The 20,643-nt window shown below is 39.1% G+C and overlaps 1 non-coding gene across 1 annotated transcript; it reads right to left on the bottom strand.

Annotated features, from left to right (window-relative positions):
* Positions 1–1,146: 1,146 nt before the first annotated feature.
* LOC145096614 (small nucleolar RNA R71) lies at positions 1,147–1,253 on the bottom strand. Its single transcript, XR_013703989.1, has one exon. It is a non-coding gene; the product is annotated as a small nucleolar RNA R71 (small nucleolar RNA).
* Positions 1,254–20,643: the final 19,390 nt, after the last annotated feature.

Below are 20,643 nucleotides of genomic sequence, written 5' to 3'. Positions count from 1 at the left end.
CAACAAGGAGTCCCTCTTCTACCCGATGTCTAATGAAGTGATATTTCTTGTCGATATGTTGAGATCTGCCATGATCCCTCGGTTCCTTGGTCAAGACACCCGACTTACCCAAGCTATATTGTAATCTGACTAGGTACACTGCCTACAGGTGCATAGTTAGTTTAAGTTTGTTAGGTTATAAATATTAAAATTAGAGGATACTTTCGTGCACATCAAGTTTTTGGCGCCGTTGCCGGGGAACGGCTTAGTTTATTAGCTTATTTATTTGCATTAAGTTAATCGATCCTTTTTGTGGGGTAAAGCCCGCAAAAATTTAATTTTTTAGCAAGGTTTAAATATTTTAGTCACAGAGTCCACGACGTGGCCAGATACGCGCCACGACATGGTTTCTGAGAATTTTAGTTTTTAGTTTTTAGTTTTTAGATTTTAGTTTATTTTTCTATTTCAGTTTTATGTTTTTTTATTGTGTTTAGTTTGTAGGAGTTCATGACTAGAGGATCTACCACACCTTTGGTGCCACCGATTGAAGATCCGGAAGCTGCACTTCACAAGAAGACTGATAAGAAGACGCCATTGCAAGAGCTAAAGTCAACGTTTTCAAGGAAGTCGGCAAAGAAGATAGGAGAGTCAAGTTCATCCTCAAGGCACAAGAGCTATTTTGAGCACTTGGATCAAATACCCGTCCAAACCGAATCCGAAAACGAAACCGAGCCTGAATTTGAAGAACATACGAGCGAACCCGAGAACAAGCCAAGGAACGAGATGGCAGCAATTGAGGAGATGTCTATGGGAGCTTACATGAAGCGGATCCGAGAAGATGTGGGTCCCAGTTTAGTCCAACCCGCAATACCTACCACTGCCACATTCGAGCTGAGGGGGCACATCTTGACTGCACTGAAGGATATCCCATTTTTTGGGAAAGATCATGAGGATGCTTTTAAGCATTTAGATGAAGTCAATGACATTGCGGATTACTTCAATGTCCCAAATGTCAACAGAAACACCATACTGCTTAGGATGCTTCCCATTACTTTCAAGCGAGCTGCTAAAGAGTGGTTAAAATCACTTCCACCGGGCACAATCACTACTTGGGCTCAAATGCGTGAGCAATTCCTGGAGCAGTTTTGTCAGCCATCCAAGATAGCTAAACTCAAGAAGGCAATAGCCAACTTTGAGCAACAGCCGGGGGAGTCATTATACGAAGCATGGGAGCGGTATAAGGGCTTGCTCAGAAATTGCCCTCAGCATGATCTAAATGTGCAACAAGAGATGTCGATCTTCTATGATAGGGTCAACGTTATGACAAGAAAACTCCTTGACTCTCAAGGACCTTTGACAAAGAAAAATCCAAGGGAGTTCAAGGAGCTGATTGAAGAATTCACAAAGCACTCTCACAAATAACACAACCCTAGGCAAGATGGAATCAAAGGCGGTGGAGGGGCCCAAACTGAAGAAATAGCATCCATGATGGCTATGCTAAATAATATCGACCGGAGGTTGACACAAATGGACCACTCAATTCATGCCATAATAGTGGGTTGTGAGAGGTGTAGTGGTCCACACTTGACCAAGGACTGCCATTTAGATGAATTTGGGATCAGAAAAGCTCAAGTGTGCTACTCTAGTGGGGATAAGTTTGATGAAGACTGGAGGAAACCAAAGTAGGAGTGGCTGCCATATGAAGAGTATAAGAAGCAAAAAGAAGAGAAGTATATGCAGACAGGTCGAGGCTTTTATCAAAAGGAGCAACCACCAGTTGAGAAGACGCCCGATCTAGAGACCATGTTGATGAAGTTTATGGAAGCTTCGGAAAAGAGACACGATGCTACTGATTCTGCTATTAATGAACAACAAACTTTAATAAAGAATCAGCAAGCCTCCATCAATAACCTTGAAGTAAAACTTGGTCAACTAGCCACTCTGGTTCATGAGAAGCTGTCCCCGAAGAATCCTGAAATGAAGACCGAATCTCATGTAATGGCCATAGATACTGAAGAAGAGGCCATATTTGAGTTCCTGGAGACATTAGAAGAGGAGCCACAGCAGCCCAATTCAAAACCAAGGAAGCCAAAGTTCGAAAGTGAAGGGGTTGTTGAAACACCTGAGCCATGATGTGGCACTTGTCTGGCCACGACGTGGCCCCTGTCTGAACAAAAAGTGCCTGAGCCCGTTCCTGTTTATCAGCCGCCTTTGCTGTTTCCATCCTGAGCTGCCCCTAGTCCACTGGAAAGAGAGCATCTGGAGTTTGTTAAACACGTGAAGGGAATCCCGATTAATACTCCCTTTGTCGAGTCCTTATCCAAAATTCTCGAGTATCAAAGATTACTGCAAGCCTTGATAGACACCCGTAACCAATTAAAGAAGCATTCTAAGGTGATTCTAAGTGAGCAAAGCTCAAAAGCTGTGTTGGGAGAGATACCTGAGCAGATGGGGGATCTTGGACTCCTCACTCTTCCGTGTGAATTTGGTAACAAAATGAAGGTTAATGCTTTATCCGATTCTAGGGCTAGCATTAATTTGATGCCTTATTAATTTTATCAAAAGTTGGAAATTCAGAAGATGAAGGCAACAAGAATGACTATTCACATGGCGAACCGTTCAGTGACACAACCCCAGGGAATTGTGGAGGATATTTTAGTAAAAATTGGAAAATTTGTTTTTCCAATAGATTTTGTAATGTTGGATATGAAGGAAGATCCCGATGTTCCAATTATCCTTGGTCGTCCATTGCTTAACACTGCTGGAGCTCTTGTTGATATTCGCGAATCTAAGCTCACCTTGAGGGTTGGTGATGAAAAAGAAATTTTTGGGATAGAAGATGGCTTCCAAAGAAATCATGTTAAAGAAGAGGTGTTCACAATTAATGAATACAATGAATTAGAAGAACCAGAAAAGCTTATGGAAGAAGAGATCAAGACAGTTCATCCACTCAAAAGAACAAAACCAAGAGCATTTGTTCCCTATTTAGTTGAAGTCATTGCTTACAAGAGTCCACCTTCTTGGGTGAGCAAAGAAGATGATGAGATGACAAGTGATGAAGAAGAGGTTACTTCAAAGGTGACAAGGCAAATGGTGAAGGAGGAGACAAGTAGTATGGAGCGGAAGAGTGAAGAAAAATTAAAGACTCAAGGGATTAAACGCAAGTTTGATGTAGATGAAGTCAAGACAAAGAAGGAGAATTCGAAGAAGGCATACAAAAGGCGCGTACAAGCTTACAAGAGGCGTTTCAAGGAACAAAAGGTCCAGTTGGTGATGGATTCTTCAGAAGATTCAACGTAGGAGGCACGAAGTCCAGCTCAAGACTCCAAGAAAAAGAAGCGCTTCTCGGGAGGCAACCCGAGCTTGGTTTGCATTTTCTTTTCTTTTAATTTTTGAATTTTAATTAGGAAAGATATCAACTCATTGTCTAATAACTGATACTTGGTAAGAATTAGCAGTGGGGAGCTTTAATTAATAAATGAAATACAAAGTAGTTAGTTAAAATTTGTTATTTTACTCATTTGTGCGACCAGACATAAATCACGTCGTGGCTTGTCAATGCCACGTCGTGATTACAGAGTAATTACGGGGATAAGCTGAAATTTTTTTTTAACAAATTATGATCTTTCAAAATCCACGACGTGGTAAAGCCTGCCATGACATAGCCTTTAAAAAGTCACGGGGGGGGGGGGGGGGGGGGGGGCATTTCTTAAACCTTTTGACCACACAAATGTTCCCCATTTGCTTGCTGCCTCACGAACGGAAACAAGGTCCCCACAGCCGAATTTCTTCAATTTATGTTCCAAATTCTTCGCATTTCTTGTCTTGTAACTCCAATTGGTATGTATTTTGTCCATTAATTGTAGTTATTGCTTATAATTTATACATTTTCATGGTTAGGGTTTATGTGAATGATGAGATTTTCGAAATTGGTTGAAATTAGTTGTTGTTTTTAGGTTGCGTGTCCTTTGAATAACAATAGGAACAAACCCCAAGTATTGTTTTTGGTTAAAATCAAGTATACATTGACCGATCTAGACCCACGCCCCGATTACGTTTCACGACGTGGCGTGCTAAGCTATGCCGTGACTTCTGGGTAAACAGAATGCAATTTTTTGTTAATGCTTTGGGTGTTTGCTGCTTTGGTTTAATTTTGTTTACAGAAATGGGACCTAGAAGGGCTATTCCACAGGAGGAGAATCCAATTTATGTGGCGAGTATTCATCCTTTATATCGGTTTCCACAAAACATTCCCCGACCATTATTGACTACATATGAAAATCGGTTGGGACGGTTATATAACAGGGAATTTGCGATAGCTCCGATTGTCGATTGGGGATGGCTCGGTGGTGTGGGAATGGTTGCTGAATTAGAACGATATTGGACAAAAACATAGGAAGGGGATCATTTTTCCTTCACTTGTCACGGGTGGCGGAATTTGTTTGCAATTCAAGAACCCGTGTACCGGGAGTTATCGGTGGAGTTTTTCTCTACCGTAGTCTTCGAAGAACGCACCATTGACTTTAATTATAACCAGACACTTGTGTTCCGGTTGGGCGGCGTTTATAGGGAATGTAGTCTTCGGGAGTTTGCTTGGCGAATGGGACTTTATACGGAAGTGGAGACTCAATCTCCGTTCTTCATACCATTTCTGCATGGGTGTGTTCGGGATTTTATTCCCGGTATTATGGATGTCCAGTTCTGGCAAAGTATTTCCAAGCATGAGTATAATACTCGTGACTCTAGTGAGTCACAGATTCGGAACCCCGTTTACCGATTTCTACATCGCCTTATTACTTTTTCTATAAATCACAAGCATCATGGGGATAAAGTTCCTATTCATAATTTGTTCTATCAGTGGAGTCTTATTACCCTTGGGGTTTGCTGTGATTTACCATATATGTTGGCGAGGTTCATGGGGAAGAAAGCGGCTAATTCTAGGCCTGGGAGTCCGATTACGGGAGGACATTTGGTTGCTCGCCTTGCTCGGTCGTATCATATTTTGACTCACGACTTTGTGAGGAATCTTACCTGATTCCTGGACACTGATTTAACCATTCAAGTTTTGGGAGTTATGCGGGTAGTGGTGAATGTCAGGGGCGGTTTTCTTATACCTCCAGTAGATGATGAGCAGGAGGAGGCGCGACCAGAGCACCAACCACCGGCCAGACCGAGGCGAAGAAATGTTTGAGCTAGAAGAGAGATGGAGAGAGAGCGTGCTGCTCCACAGCATGTACAAGGAGTACCCACCGACCCTTTTCAGAGTCAGGTGGGAACTTATTTAGATGTGACCCGGCCACCATCTACGCCACCTCATTATCCTTATTTTCCAACATGGGAGGAGCTTTGGAATCCATAGAATGGTGGGGCAGGACCAAGTGGAGCACAGGGACAAGGAGATGATGACTGATTTCTTTTCTATTTAGTTTCGTTTCTTTTGTTTTAAGGAGTGTTCTTTTATGTTTGACTTTGGTTTGTGATGTAAGACTTTGCTACACTATGATGTTACTCTTTTATTTCTTTTGGGTTGTTCCGTTTTTCAGATTAGCATTGGAATTTTCAGAAGCACATAAGGCTAAGTCAAGAGTCGTGTTTATCTAGTCAAGTCAAGGAAGGTTAAAGTCATGAGTCGGAACCCACAATTAAAGATAAGTGTGGGGTACGTTAGAGGGCGAGAGGTTACAGTTGGGAAGTATATTTACATAGAAGAGTCTTAACCTATTTAGACACTGGTCAAGCTGCTAGGATGAATAAAGCAATTAGGCATTTTTTTCCTGACGTCCAGTTTCCACGACGTGAGCTTCTTACACCACGTCATGGCATTCATCCAGTTTGAAGAATTGAAGGTGCCTTCCGTTCGCATTTTGATCTAAGGTCACGACGTGGTATTCTCAACCATGACGTGAATCATTTTATACTTTCCCACACCTTTCTACATATTTGCACACACTTTGAAGAATTGAAGTTTCAAGTCATGTTCGTGGTTTATTTACATAATCATCCAGTTCTACACCAACTTTATATTTTTGAGAGGTCCGTGTTCGAAATGCATGTTTTCCACACTTTTGGAGATGCTTACACCGCTAACCCATGGGAGGCTGTTCCTTTTTCTCCCTTTTTCTTAATTTTGATTTATTTTACGCATACAATGAGGGCATTGTATGAAATAAGTGTAGGGTAGGGGTAGAAAAAGTAAATTACTAGAAAATTTGAAAATTGAAATTTTTAATAATTAAATCTAGTAATAATAATTTCAACTGTAGTCGCTGGTGGTATATGGGATGATCCAATAAAAGCTCAAATGTTTAGTTGAGCCAATACACGTTATAGTGCATTTGTGGCCTCCCTTATTTTAGTGAAATCATGGAACAAAAACATAACCCCGCTTGGTTTGAGGGATGCAATGTGACAACCCGATATTTCGAGACAATGTAATCTAAAACCAATCAAATTTAGGTCAAAATATAACTTTCCTAAAATCTTATTTGGGTTAAATAAAGTAGTAGGAATCGTATCAAGGTTTTCGTATATATAAAGAACCCCGAAATCCGAGTTATAACGAAGAAGTTATGACCAACCGAAGATTCTCGGCAAAACTGGCAACACTGATTAAACGAAAAATGCGAAGTTTCAATACAATAGTTTTTAGCCTTAAGTATCTAAATGAAAGTTATAGATAACCTCAAACCGCGATCATACATAAAAAGAACGTCCAAATCTGACTTCGTATGAGGAAGTTATGATTTTTCCAAGATTCGGGTATAGTAGTAGACAGCTAAAAACTCGAAATAGAGCTCGAGATACTTTTTACCAAAACAACCTAAATGAGAATCTAAGGTCTCAACATTAGTAGCGCAACGATGAAAAGTCTGACGAAAACGGACATCGGATGAAGAAGTTATGGATTTTTAACGAAATTATCGCGTCCCGGCCCGTTAAAAATAAATAATTAAAAATAAAGTCATAATTTTCCGATGAAGTCTAAACGAGAGTTGTAGATAATGTTTTTAGCTACGCGTGCATATAAAGAACGTTGAAAACGGAGCTCGTACGCGAAAGTTATGGATTTTACAAGTTCGAGGTCCGAAATTCGAGGCTGTCAGGCTTGCCACGACGTGGCACAAGCTTGCCGCGACCCGGCAAGTGACTGAGGGCGTCCAATCAATGGAAGAGGATAAGTTCGACTCCCCACAACGTGGCCATCACTTGCCACGACGTGGCACACCCCAAAAATGCCCCTATAAATAGATTTCAAGGGCTCCGAGTTCCATTGCTCAGTTCCTTTCTTTCTCGCGCCGAAACTCTGCGTTTAAGCCCCCCAGACCCTCCCAAAGCCCCGGTTTTCACCTTCAAGTCCCGAAGGAAGGTTTTGTGTTCCCGAGATTCCCGAGATTCCCGAGAATCCCGAGATTTCCCGCGTTTTCAACTCTTCCTGTCAAAGTTCTGCTCGATTCTTCTCTCGACTGCTTCAAATCAACCACTTCAATCAAGTGAGTTCATACCCCTTAACTAATATTTTAAACTACTTTTAAATGTTTTATGGGGGGGGGGGGAATACAAGTAGAATCATGCTAGGATTATATCAATCACATGCGATTAATAAGTAGAATTACGCTAGTTATTACATCAATCACATGTGATTAATATACAACATTCAAAAGATTTGGCTACTCATTAGCCATTTTACCAAATAGTTTCCTTCAAATGATTTTTATAAACCTTTTATATGTTTTAAACTACTTATTACACTGTACATCTTACTCGGTACATTACCTTTCAAACTTATTTACAATTGTGTTTCAATCAAATGTTTCCTTATACTCAAAACTGTTTTATCATACTTATGCCTTCAAATTGTTTTATAGATCGACATCAAGTCGATCTTTTCTTAAAATAATATTTATGTTTCAAATGTCTTACAAAATTTATTTATGCTTTTATATTATAAATTGCATGCCTCTATATGTATAGTTATATAAGAAATGTTTAAAAGACTTAGGAAGGTTATCCACCCTATTTCCTTTTCGCACCTTGAGATGTGGTCTAGTGGGATATTGGGTATTCGTCTGAAAGTCATTTAAATATTAGTTATATATCATGTGTACATATATAGTCATAAAAGGTCTTTCCAGTTCATCCCATGTCCTTAGTTAGTAAGGGTATACCTCCATGACCATACGTACCAGTTAGACTACTAGTAAACTACCATATGGGTAGTTTAGGAAGATACTAGAACTGTTACTAGAACGCGATATCATACAATGAGTCAGTTCATTCATGAGTCAATACTTTTTAGAACATTACATATACAACTATACTAGGAAGAGAACATATACAACTATACTAGAACGAGAAACATTACCCTTACATTAATACGTTAACAATTGTGATCCGCTGTATCGGAGCATGCCTTAAATGTCATGGCCCGAGTTGTAGCCAGAATTCTCTTGGAGGGAGAGCGTTGAGTTTGCGTATAGATCTATACTGGATTGACAATCCTACACCTTGCTGCTAGCTACAGCCGGACCTGCAGGTCTGCGGCTGCCAAACGTCATTCCGTTATTATGATCGTTCTTTATGTCGTTGTTATCAGTCGATAGTATGGTGCAATTATCACATTATACCTTAATATAAATCCGGTTTAATGTAGTTAGTACAATAGTAGTTCCTATAATACAAAATTACAGTACTACAATGATTTATCCATTACATTTTTAGTGATAACCTCACTTAAACTTTAATGTACAAACTATATTTTGTTAAAAGATAGTTACACTTGGGAAATTACACACTTTGACATCAAACGAGCATACAAAACAGTTAAGCCTTGGTAGAAGGCTACTTTAATAGAAAATATAGGTTTTTCTGAGAGATTCAAACTTTTTCAAATACTTACAATTCATATACACTTTCAAATTCTTACAATACATAGACTTACAAATTCGTACATACAAATTAAGACACTAAATTCTTATGATCTCACCAGATTCAAAGCTGATACTCGCTTTCAAAATTACTTGTATCCTCAGGTCATCATAGACAGGTACCGATGCAAGGAGAAAGGAAGATGGAGCTTGTTCAAGACTTATCTTTCATTTTGATTTATGCTTTAGTGTTTATCAAAATTTGACAGAATACAATTGTATAATAATTATTTTATTAATGCAATGGATGATGTTGTTGCTTGTTTACTACTTTACATTGTTGTTGATATTATACATGACGTCCTCCGCCCTAGAATGTTTCCGCCGTTCTCGGTTTTGGGGTGTGACAGATTGGTATCAGAGCATTGTTTATAGTGAATTGAGTATATCAACCCATAAAAGATATACTAACTATAAATACAATGGGATTAAAAATACTATGATTTAGAGTTTATACTTTAAATAATAAAATATTTAAGTAAGTATACGTGCCTGCATTCATACTAAAATCAGTGTCACTAGGACAGTACAAAAGAATTACGATTGTTGGGCAACACAAGTGGGCTTAGAGTCATATGGTCAAAACTGGGAAAATATAGCCTGATCACCTATATTATCTGAGGGTTGACTAGCATGTGCCTAAGTTTTAATTGGGTGGTTGCAACAATGCTAAAATCTTACCAACCCTACCACAATGAGAACAATAGAACATAACATTAAAAATTTAAAATACTATAGGAGTATTTGGTGTTACTATAAGTACTTTATACTTGAGAACAAAAACGGGATCTTCATTATTAATTTGATAGTTGCTAAGTGGATACACTGAGGCTATATGTAATTAGGATGTTATAGACTTAGAATCTTTGATAATTTTGCCGTGCCCCTATTCTGTGTGAATTTGGAATTAAGGTCACTTATTCGAAGGTCTATCATGTTTAGATTACACATAGCTTGTATGCACTTCAGAAATAGCGATGTAATAATGAAGGTTTTCTAAATAATTATCTAGATAGTTAGTCAAATAATTATCCTCTTACCCTAAATTCTCGCTTAAAAATCATAGCTGGACTCCATCCCCTCAGCAACCAGTATCTTCCGAACGAAGTCATAGCTGGTTGGCTTGAAGAAGAACCAGTGAATGATCATCCTATCCCCTTGGATGATCCCCATGATGAAGACTTTTCGTATGATGCTAACTCCGAACCAGAAGCTGAGAACCTACCCCGAGCAACTCCCGTTCCAACTCTTAACCCTCATCCGACTTTTCATGGCCCGACCCCGAGTGAGTGGAATGCTTGGAAATAGGGAGCCAAGGACAAGATCAGTCTATGCCATTTGATGGCGACCGAAGCTTTTGCAACTTGAACAATGGGGGCTTAGCAGATAGAGTCTTGCCAATCTTGGTCCGCAGACTGTCCTGAAATGAGATTCAAGGCAGGACAACCCTACATCAGATTGCAGAAGTAGTCGCCTATGCTAGGATGCATACCCTCCACACCATTCATCTAGAAGATGCTCATGAGAGATCAGAGAGAAACCATGAAACCCTACTGCAAGCACTGACTGCATCACGAGCCGAAGTCATAAGGCTCCGAGTACGCCAGATGGTGTGCGAAAGACACCTACGTGACGTGGAACGTCAATTGGCTGAACTAAGCATTCACCAGAGGGAGGACCGTCGTCAGTAGTAGACACTTTACTTTATTTCCTTATAAGGAGGAATCGTATTTTTCTGTCTATGCCTGATGTGGCATTTTCTATGAAATTATCTTGTACCGTAAGTACTTTAGTTAGGTCTTTATGCTGTCAGGAACTATCTCCTGTGGATATGATGTAAGACCTTTACAAGGTCATTTTCCTGAACCTTTACGTCGTAAATATCCAAGATATTGACAGCCGGCTAACTTTTGTGTCATTTCCTTCATTCAAGTACTCTTATCGTACTCTCATTGGAGTCTATCTGAAACCTGCTTTAGTTAAGTCATTGGACCATAGCAAGTTAGATACGGAGACATTTCCAAGTCTCTTTCAGTGGTTGGATTTTGTTATTCACCAACCCACGATACCTCAACTTGTACAACAAACGTCTTGAGACCATTCTACGAACTTACCTCTACTCATTACTAGGACTGCATCATAGGGATGTAGGTCAAACCTTCGCGAACATACTTTCATTCTGTACTAGGACTGCATCATAGGGATGTAGGTCAAACTTTCGAGAACATCATCGTACTCTTTACATGAACAATCTAAGTACATCAGGGTCAACCAGAATCGCTCACAAAATCCTTACTTTTCGTGTTACAGAATCATGTCGTCATCCAGAAGCAATAAGTCGATCAGTGAAACCCCCACTTTTCCTATGGACGCCGCTACCTTTCAAACAACAGTTACAGCTGCCATGGTGGCTGTCGTAACCGAGGTCCTTGCACACCGTAGCGCTAACAGGACAGTCAATGCAACTGATGGGAACAAAGTTTCCAATCGTAGTATCCATCCAGGAAGTCGTCAAACAGTAACAGTCACAGGCTCGCAAAGCCGAAAAACAGAAATCAAGAAACGAAAGCGTCAAGCCCGGAAGGAACGCAAGAGATCCCAAAAGCTGGCTATACAACAGCAGCAAGTGGAAACCCCTGCCATCCCAATACCGAGCAGGCCATACGAGGGAAAACTCCCGAAGTGTGATAAGTGTAGTTTCCATCATCATGGGGCTTGCCATGAGATGCAGTGTTGCAATTGCCTAAACATAGGGTACCATGCTCGTAACTGTGGAGCACCGGCCCGACCCATCACTCAAGTCCCTTTCATCGGGACTAAACCTGCACACAAGATTTGTTATAGCACCGAACGATTTAAGAAGCAGTTTTCAAAGTGGAGTAACGAGGAAGGCACTCGTGTCCACATAACATTGGCTAAACACCGCAATCCCATCTCCAAGGCTAGTACTAGCCAGTCATGCCACCAATGCGGTGAGGTAGGGTACTTCAAGAAAGATTGCCTGATAACAAAGAACTCTGGCGCAGATGGGAAAATTCTCAGGATCATAGCTGCAAGAGAGCCTACTCCGGAACCACGTTAAATGTAATTTGGGCGTTTCATTGTAACAGACTTATAAACTATCTAGAACTAGTGCAACTAGAGTCTTACCTTTTGCGAGATCCTGTCTGTATAGGAATTCTCGTGCTGCGTATACTTGTATTTTGTAGTATATCTTATTCGCAGCAATAGTCTTGTGGTAAATCTAAAGTACTGTAACTCTGTCCATGGTTGCACAGTTGTGTTTTGTCTGTAATTGTCTATGTTTAATTCTAATGTCTTTAAAGTTTCTGTATGATTCTGACATTATCATACAATCAGATTCAATTTGATCGACGCCAAAACAGCTTCATACGTACATCTCTTTCTTCTAGATCGTTTTTCCAGCGAAGCCGTCATATCAGAACACCGTAGTACTCATGCAGGGAGTACCACTTAGTTATTTTATTTCCGAAGAAATCCTCGAAGTACCACTCGTGCAGTACGTCAAGTTCAATCCAAGGATTTATACGATTGATCTATCATTGAGAAATGTATGCATAAGATTGATATATAATCAAGATTCTACAGGTTTAGAATTGATGATTCCACTTTAACTTCTTTTCCCGGATGGGATGTGAGGGTAAGGAAGAATCAATTATTCGACTACCTTTTCAATCTTAATTATATATGCCTCGTATACACGAGATTGTGATCGTGAAGCCCTTTATAAATTCTAACATGGACTTCAGGACGGAGAACTGCCTAAGTATACGAGTAATCACATCGTCATGTGAACAAACTTAGAACCTAGTATGACTCCCGAAAACAGATCGCCCTATAGTTTAAACACCCTCGGAGATACCAGAACAGTACAAACCACTTGACGAACTACACAGAAAGAGAATTAGAAGACTAGGCTTCTCACCCTAGAGAACCCCGGTCATATTCTCACGGAGATCGACGGATTACAACGTATGTGCCTCGGATATCGAGGACTCCGTCAAGATTTTCATAGAAATCGTTATCTCTGCCTCGCATAGGCAAAATGGTTGAGCAAACGCAAGGAAAGAAACTACTTCCAGGAATGGATCTGGAATCCAAATTTCACGAGTTCGAGTGTTAGGGGAGGATGTCCGGAAGACTATCTCCTGAACTCGATGCGGACACTTCGAGTTCGTAGTGATACCTTTCGGATAGGACCAATACGCCCATAGTGTTCATGAGCTAAATAAATAGAGTTACGTATTTTTTTACTGGGATCAGTCATCATTTCTCCATGTAATGACTTACTTATCTACCCTCGTAGTAAGAAGAAAGCCCATGGTAACATTCCTACAGAGGAACTTTTAGCAAAGTTCTCTAGGTGCAAGTTTTGAAATTGAAGATTCAAATTTCTAGGACACACTGTTAGTAATGTGAGAAATTATGAGTACTCTTTCAATTTGTCAAAACCGTTGAGCATTTATCGACACCAGAGACGCCGATAGTTTTTTGCCAGATTCTAGGTCTTACCGACCTACCGCCTTAGTTCATTCAGAACTCCTCGCAAGCTACAGAAACTCGTACGACTTTGACCCAGCAAGGGGTGGCCTTTGACTGGGAAGTTACGCAAGAAAAGGAACCTTTGAGATTCCAAGTGAGTGACCAAGTTCTTTAGGATAACTCACTCTGGGAATGGCTTAATACGCTTCGTAAAGCGTGGAAAGCTAAATCCAAGTTAGACAGGACCTCCGAGATTCTTATCAGAATCGGTCCTGTGCCTCACACAAACTAGACCTACTCCGCGAACTCAGTAACGTACTTTCTACTCTTCGCATCTCGATCGTGAAACCATACCTTTCCGTTTGGACTCTTACAAGTCCACTCGTCGAGATCCTCACCTTCGTATTAGAACCGTAGTGACCCTCGACCGAGAGGTCAAACGGACGAAGAAACGCCATCGCCAGTTAGTGAAGGTTCCTTGGAACGCCAACCGAGAACCCGTTATCACTTAGGTGCGCTAGAACCAATCGATTAGGAAGTTTCCTCCTCACGACTCGATCATTTGTGCATACTTCCTTTCTTAAATTCTAATTTCGGGACGAAATTCCTTCTAACGGGGGGATGATGTGACAACCCGATATTTCGAGACAATATAATGTAAAACCAATCAAATTTAGGTCAAAATATAACTTTCCTAAAATCTTATTTGGGTTAAATAAGGTAGTAGGAATCGTATCAAGGTTTTCGTACATATAAAGAACCCTAAAATCCGAGTTATAACGAAGAAGTTATGACCAACCGAAGATTCTCGGCAAAACTGGCAACACTGATTAAACGAAAAACGCAAAGTTTCAATACAATATTTTTTAGCCTTAAGTATCTAAATGAAAGTTATAGATAACCTCAAACCGCGAGCATACATAAAAAGAACGTCCAAATCAGACTTTGTATGAGGAAGTTATGATTTTTCCAAGATTCGGGTATAGTAGTAGACAGCTAAAAACTCGAAATAGAGCTGGAGATACTTTTGACCAAAACAACCTAAATGAGAATCTAAGGTCTCAAAATTAGTAGCGCAACGATGAAAAGTCTGACGAAAACGGACATCGGATGAAGAAGTTATGGATTTTTAACGGAATTATCGCGTCCCAGCCCGTTAAAAATAAATAATTAAAAATATGGTCAGAATTTGCCGATGAAGTATAAACGAGAGTTGTAGATCATGTTTTTAGCTACGCGTGCATATAAATAACATCGAAAACGGAGCTCGTACGCGAAAGTTAGGGATTTTACAAGTTCGAGGTCCGAAATCCGAGGCTGTCAGGCTTGCCACGACGTGGCACAAGCTTGCCGCGACCCGACAAGTGACTGAGGGCGTCCAATCAATGGAAGAGGATAAGTTTGACTCCCCACGATGTGGCCATCACTTGCCACGACATGGCACACCCCAAAAATGCCCCTATAAATAGATTTCAAGGGCTCCGAGTTCCATTGCTCAGTTCCTTTCTTTCTTGCGCCGAAACTCTGCGTTTAAGCCCCCGAGACCCTCCCAAAGCCCCGGTTTTCACCATCAAGTCCCGAAGGAAGGTTTTGTGTTCCCAAGATTCCCGAGATTCCCGAGAATCCCGCGTTTTCAACTCTTCCTGTCAAAGTTCTGCTCGATTCTTCTCTCGACTGCTTCAAATCAACCACTTCAATCAAGTGAGTTCATACCCCTTAACTAATGTTTTAAACTACTTTTAAATGTTTTATGGGGGGAATACAAGTAGAATCATGCTAGGATTATATCAATCACATGCGATTAATAAGTAGAATTACGCTAGTTATTACATCAATCACATGTGATTAATATACAGCATTCAAAAGATTTGGCTACTCATTAGCCATTTTACCAAATAGTTTCCTTCAAATGATTTTTATAAACATTTTATATGTTTTAAACTACTTATTACACTGTACATCTTACTCGGTACATTACCTTTCAAACTTATTTACAACTGTGTTTCAATCAAATGTTTCCTTATACTCAAAACTGTTTTATCATACTTATGCCTTCAAATTGTTTTATAGATCGACATCAAGTCAATCTTTTCTTAAAATAATATTTATGGTTCAAATGTCTTACAAAATTTATTTATGCTTTTATATTATAAATTGCATGCCTCTATATGTATAGTTATATAAGAAATGTTTAAAAGACTTAGGAAGGTTATCCACCCTATTTCCTTTTCGCGCCTTGAGATGTGGTCTAGTGGGATATTGGGTATTCGTCCGAAAGTCATTTAAATATTAGTTATATATCATGTGTACATATATAGTCATAAAAGGTCTTTCCAGTTCATCCCATGTCCTTAGTTAGTAAGGGTATACCTCCATGACCATACGTACCAGTTAGACTGCTAGTAAACTACCATATGGGTAGTTTAGGAAGATACTAGAACTGTTACTAGAACGCGATATCATACAATGAGTCAGTTCATTCATGAGTCAATACTTTCTAAAACATTACATATACAACTATACTATGAAGAGAACATATACAACTATACTAAAACGAGAAACATTACCCTTACATTAATACGTTAACAATTGTGATCCACTGTATCGGAGCATGCCTTAAATGTCATGGCCCGAGTTGTAGCCAGAATTCTCTTGGAGGGAGAGCGTTGAGTTTGCGTATAGATCTATACTGGATTGACAATCCTACACCTTGCTGCTAGCTACAGCCGGACCTGCAGGTCTGCGGGTGCCAAACGTCATTCCGTTATTACGACCGTTCTTTATGTCGTTGTTATCAGTCGATAGTATGGTGCAATTATCACATTATACCTTAATATAAATCCGGTTTAATGTAGTTAGTACAATAGTAGTTCCTATAATACAAAATTACAGTACTACAATGATTTATCCATTACATTTTTAGTGATAACCTCACTTAAACTTTAATGTACAAACTATATTTTGTTAAAAGATAGTTACACTTGGGAAATTACACACTTTGACATCAAACGAGCATACAAAACAGTTAAGCCTTGGTAGAAGGCTACTTTAATAGAAAATATAGGTTTTTCTGAGAGATTCAAACTTTTTCAAATACTTACAATTCATATACACTTTCAAATTCTTACAATACATAGACTTACAAATTCTTACATACAAATTAAGACACTAAATTCTTATGATCTCACCAGCTTCAAAGCTGATACTCGCTTTCAAAATTACTTGTATCCTCAGGTCATCATAGACAGGTACCGATGCAAGGAGAAAGGAAGATGGAGCTTGTTCAAGACTTATCTTTCATTTTGATTTATGCTTTAGTGTTTATCAAAATTTGACAGAATACAATTGTATAATAATTATTTTATTAATGCAATGGATGATGTTGTTGCTTGTTTACTACTTTACATTGTTGTTGATATTATACATGACGTCCTCCGCCCCAGAACGTTTCCGTCGTTCTCGGTTTTGGGGTGTGACATGCAATATGTTTAGCAGCCTAAACCTGAAATGTATCCAGGAAAGCTATGTCTTAACCAATAAAGGTTGAAGTTAAGCACCCCTGCTTAAGCATATAGGTTTTGAGTGAAAAAAGTGAGTTATACATGTAAAAAAAGAAAGAAAAAGAAGAGAGAAATTACTAAAAAGTAAGAATTCTTGAAGAATTTTGGAGCTATCAAAGTATGAAGATCAAAGATCAAAGTTCTAAGGAATCAAAAGTTGAAGATGCCAAAAATCATGAAAGTAATGAATTCAAAGAAATCAAGATTAAACTGTCAAAGAAGTGAAGAATTCAAGAGCTCCAAGCATTGGTATCTTAAAGTTGTAATTCTCTAGTTTATGTATGCTTGGGTAGCTTTACAAAAATACTTTGAGGTTAAGTGAGATTTTTGCGGATGGATTCGGAGGGTTGCATAAAATGAGCATTGTTTGAAAAAAGTGGGCAAGTGTTTATGAAGATTGTGAGTATTTAAAGTATGGGGGGTACTTTAGAAAAATTTTAGACACAAATGCATGCGTTGAGGTCTTGGTATAGTGGCTGAGCTGGAATCGGATTGTTCTATGTGATGTTAGTATTAAAGGGTTAAGTTTAAATTTGCTTGAGGGCAAGCAAAGCCCAAGTGTGGGGTATTTTGATATTGCCATATTTATAGCTATTTTTAGGCAATATTTAAGTACATTTTTATTAATAAGTTGATAATATGTTTAGAATAATGATACTTATGACTTTGAATTGTTATTTTTAGTCAATTAGAAGTATTGTCAAACATGGGAGGCTTTAAACACAAGAGATGAAGAAATTCACGAAAATTAGTAAAACCACGACGTGGCATGGATACCCACGACATGGCATGAGTATTCTAGAAGATAAAGATCGTGTGAAGAAACAGTCCTTGCCCGATACGGATAACTTGGGGATCACGACGTGCCAGGGATTGCCACGACGTGGCACGGGATTTTTAAGGATATTTAAGCACTCTTGGTCATTACGAATTGGGGAGACTTTTGACTAGAGAAAGGGATTCTAGAAGGCGATTTTTAGCAGAAGAAAGGTTTTGGAAAAGGGTTTCAACACCAAAAGAGTGAAGGTCCATAATTTAGTTTACTTATTTGTTATTTAGGAACATGTTTCATTATACTTTCATTTGTGTTAGTGTGTTAGTTGCTATTATGAGAAGATGAATCTAGCTACTCTTGTTTAGCTAGATGAAGCTTCCAACTTATGAATAGCTTAATTTTATATGGATTTACTTAGTTGGTAAATTGCTTGTGTTTGATTTATAGTTACCTAGCATGCTTGTGTTTGTTTCTCTAGTTGCTTAATTTCATGTTCTGTGTAGCTTAGTGACCATTAACTGCATGAACTTGTTTACCTAATGATTTAGTGAACGTTAAATTGTTAGAGCTAGGATTGACCAATCTTAGTTAGTAATTAGAGTAAATAAACTTAGATGTGCTAGAGAATGTGGATTGTGACTATAATTGCGTTTACATAATAAATCTTACATAGCATATTCATATTCATAATTGGTTCTGTGTTTTATTGTGTGTGACAATACATAGTTTGACATGAATTAGTTAATTATTGGTAAAGTTAGACTTAAATTACTAATACAATTAAAACCAACTTGATAATCCATAATTATTAGCTAGCCATAAGGACGAAGTGGATTCGAACTAAACAAGAGTGTTTCTACTTATTGATTGAATTTGAGTTAAGTTCGTCTGATCTTGTAAAATCAGATAAAACCCTTTCTAAACTTGTTAATAATTAGGTTAATTGGGTAGCAGGTAGATTAATTAGTAACACCGTTCCCTGTGATCGACACCCGACTTACCCAAGCTATACTGTAATCTGACTAGGTACACTGCCTACAAGTGCATAGTTAGTTTAAGTTTGTTAGGTTATAAATATTAAAATTAGAGGGTACTTTCGTGCACATCAGTCTCCGATGAAGTTCTTCAACCATATTGCCTCCTTCGACGATTCGCTCGCTGCTATGTATTCTTGTTCGCACGTTGAATCGGCTACGGTTTCCAGCTTGGAACTTTTGCAAGTCACTGCTCCTCCATTTAGGGTAAAGACCCAGCCTGACTGAGATTGATAATTATCTCAGTTTGTATGAAAACTAGTGCCACTATACCGTCGCACCCATAAGTCATCACTCCCACCGAGGATAAGAAACCATTCCTTGGTCCTCCGAAGGTACATAAGAATATTCTTGACTTCGGTCCAATGCACTCTACCAGGGTTCCTTTGATATCTGCTGACCATGCTCAAAGCGAAGGCCACATCAGGGCGAGTACAAGTCATAACATACATGATCGAGCCAACTGCGGAAGCGTAAGGTACTCGAATCATTTCTGCTATCTCGGCCTCGGTACTCGTACTTTGAGTCTTACTCAACTTGGTATTGCTTTGTATTGATAACTCCCCTTTCTTGGAATTCTCCATACGAAAACGCTTTAGTACCTTGTCCAAGTAAGTATTCTGACTAAGTCCTATTAGCCTTTTATTCCAGATTCTCACTATCCTTATTCCCAAAATATAGGTAGCCTCTCCGAGGTCGTTCATAGCGAAACACTTCCCAAGCCAAGACTTAACCTCCTGCAGGGTCGGGATGTCGTTTCTTATGAGTAGTATTTCATCGACATACAATACGAGGAAGCTAACTATACTCCCACTGGATTTGACATATACACATGACTCATCATCTCTTCGCAGGAAACCAAAATCTTTGACTTTCTCATCGAAACAAAGATTCCATCTGCAAGATTCTTGTTTCAATCCATAAATGGATTTATCAAGCTTACACACTCTATTAGGATGATTCACATCGACAAAACCCTCTGGCTAACTCATATAAACATCCTCAGCCAACTTCCCATTAAGGAAAGTGGTTTTGACATCCATTTTCCATATTTCATAGTCATGAAATGCAGCAATGGCTAGCATCACCCTAATAGACTTTATCTTCGCAACTGGTGAGAAGGTCTCATCATAGTCAACTCTGGGAGTTTGAGTAAAGCCCTTCGCAACCAATCGCGCCTTGTAAGTGTGTACTTTCCAATCCACATCGGTCTTCTTCTTGAAGATCCACTTGCACCCAACCGTATTACGACCTGGCGCACTGTCAACCAAATTCCAAACTTGGTTGTCATACATGGACTGAATCTCGCTGTCCATAGCCTCTATCCAATTCGCAGACTTCAGGCCTGCCATGGTTTCCTCGTAGCTGTTAGGTTCATCCAAATTTATTAGGGTACTGTTACTAATAAACGCATCACCCTCACTCGTTATATGAAAACCATATAACACAGGTGGAACACTGTCACACCCCCAAACCGGAACGACATAAACGTTCGGGGGCGGAGGACATCATGTACAGTATCACAACATTTGAATAATATTAATCAAAGCAACAACCACCATTTTATTAATAGTATAATGTGTACATTACATTTTATTCATATAATATTGACTTCAAAAGTAAATACAAGTAAAGACTCGAAGCTACTATTCTCCATCTTCTTGAACCCGGTGCGTATACCTGTCTACTAATGTCCTAAGAATACAAGTAGGTTTTCAAAGAGTATTAGCATTAAACTTGTGAGTTCATAAGTGTTTTGTTTTAGAAAACTGTTATGGGTTCTTTCGAAAAGTGCATTGTGTTTCTCTAGAAAATCTTATATTTTCTTATGTAACAAATGTTAAGTAAAAACAAATGATTCTTACTAG

Source organism: Lactuca serriola, chromosome 3 (assembly GCF_051521515.1).
Source record: "Lactuca serriola cultivar US96UC23 chromosome 3, Lser_US96UC23_V15, whole genome shotgun sequence".
Lineage (NCBI taxonomy): Eukaryota > Viridiplantae > Streptophyta > Magnoliopsida > Asterales > Asteraceae > Lactuca > Lactuca serriola.
Note: the sequence above shows the minus strand (reverse complement) of the source record. Positions and strands in the feature narration are given on the sequence as shown.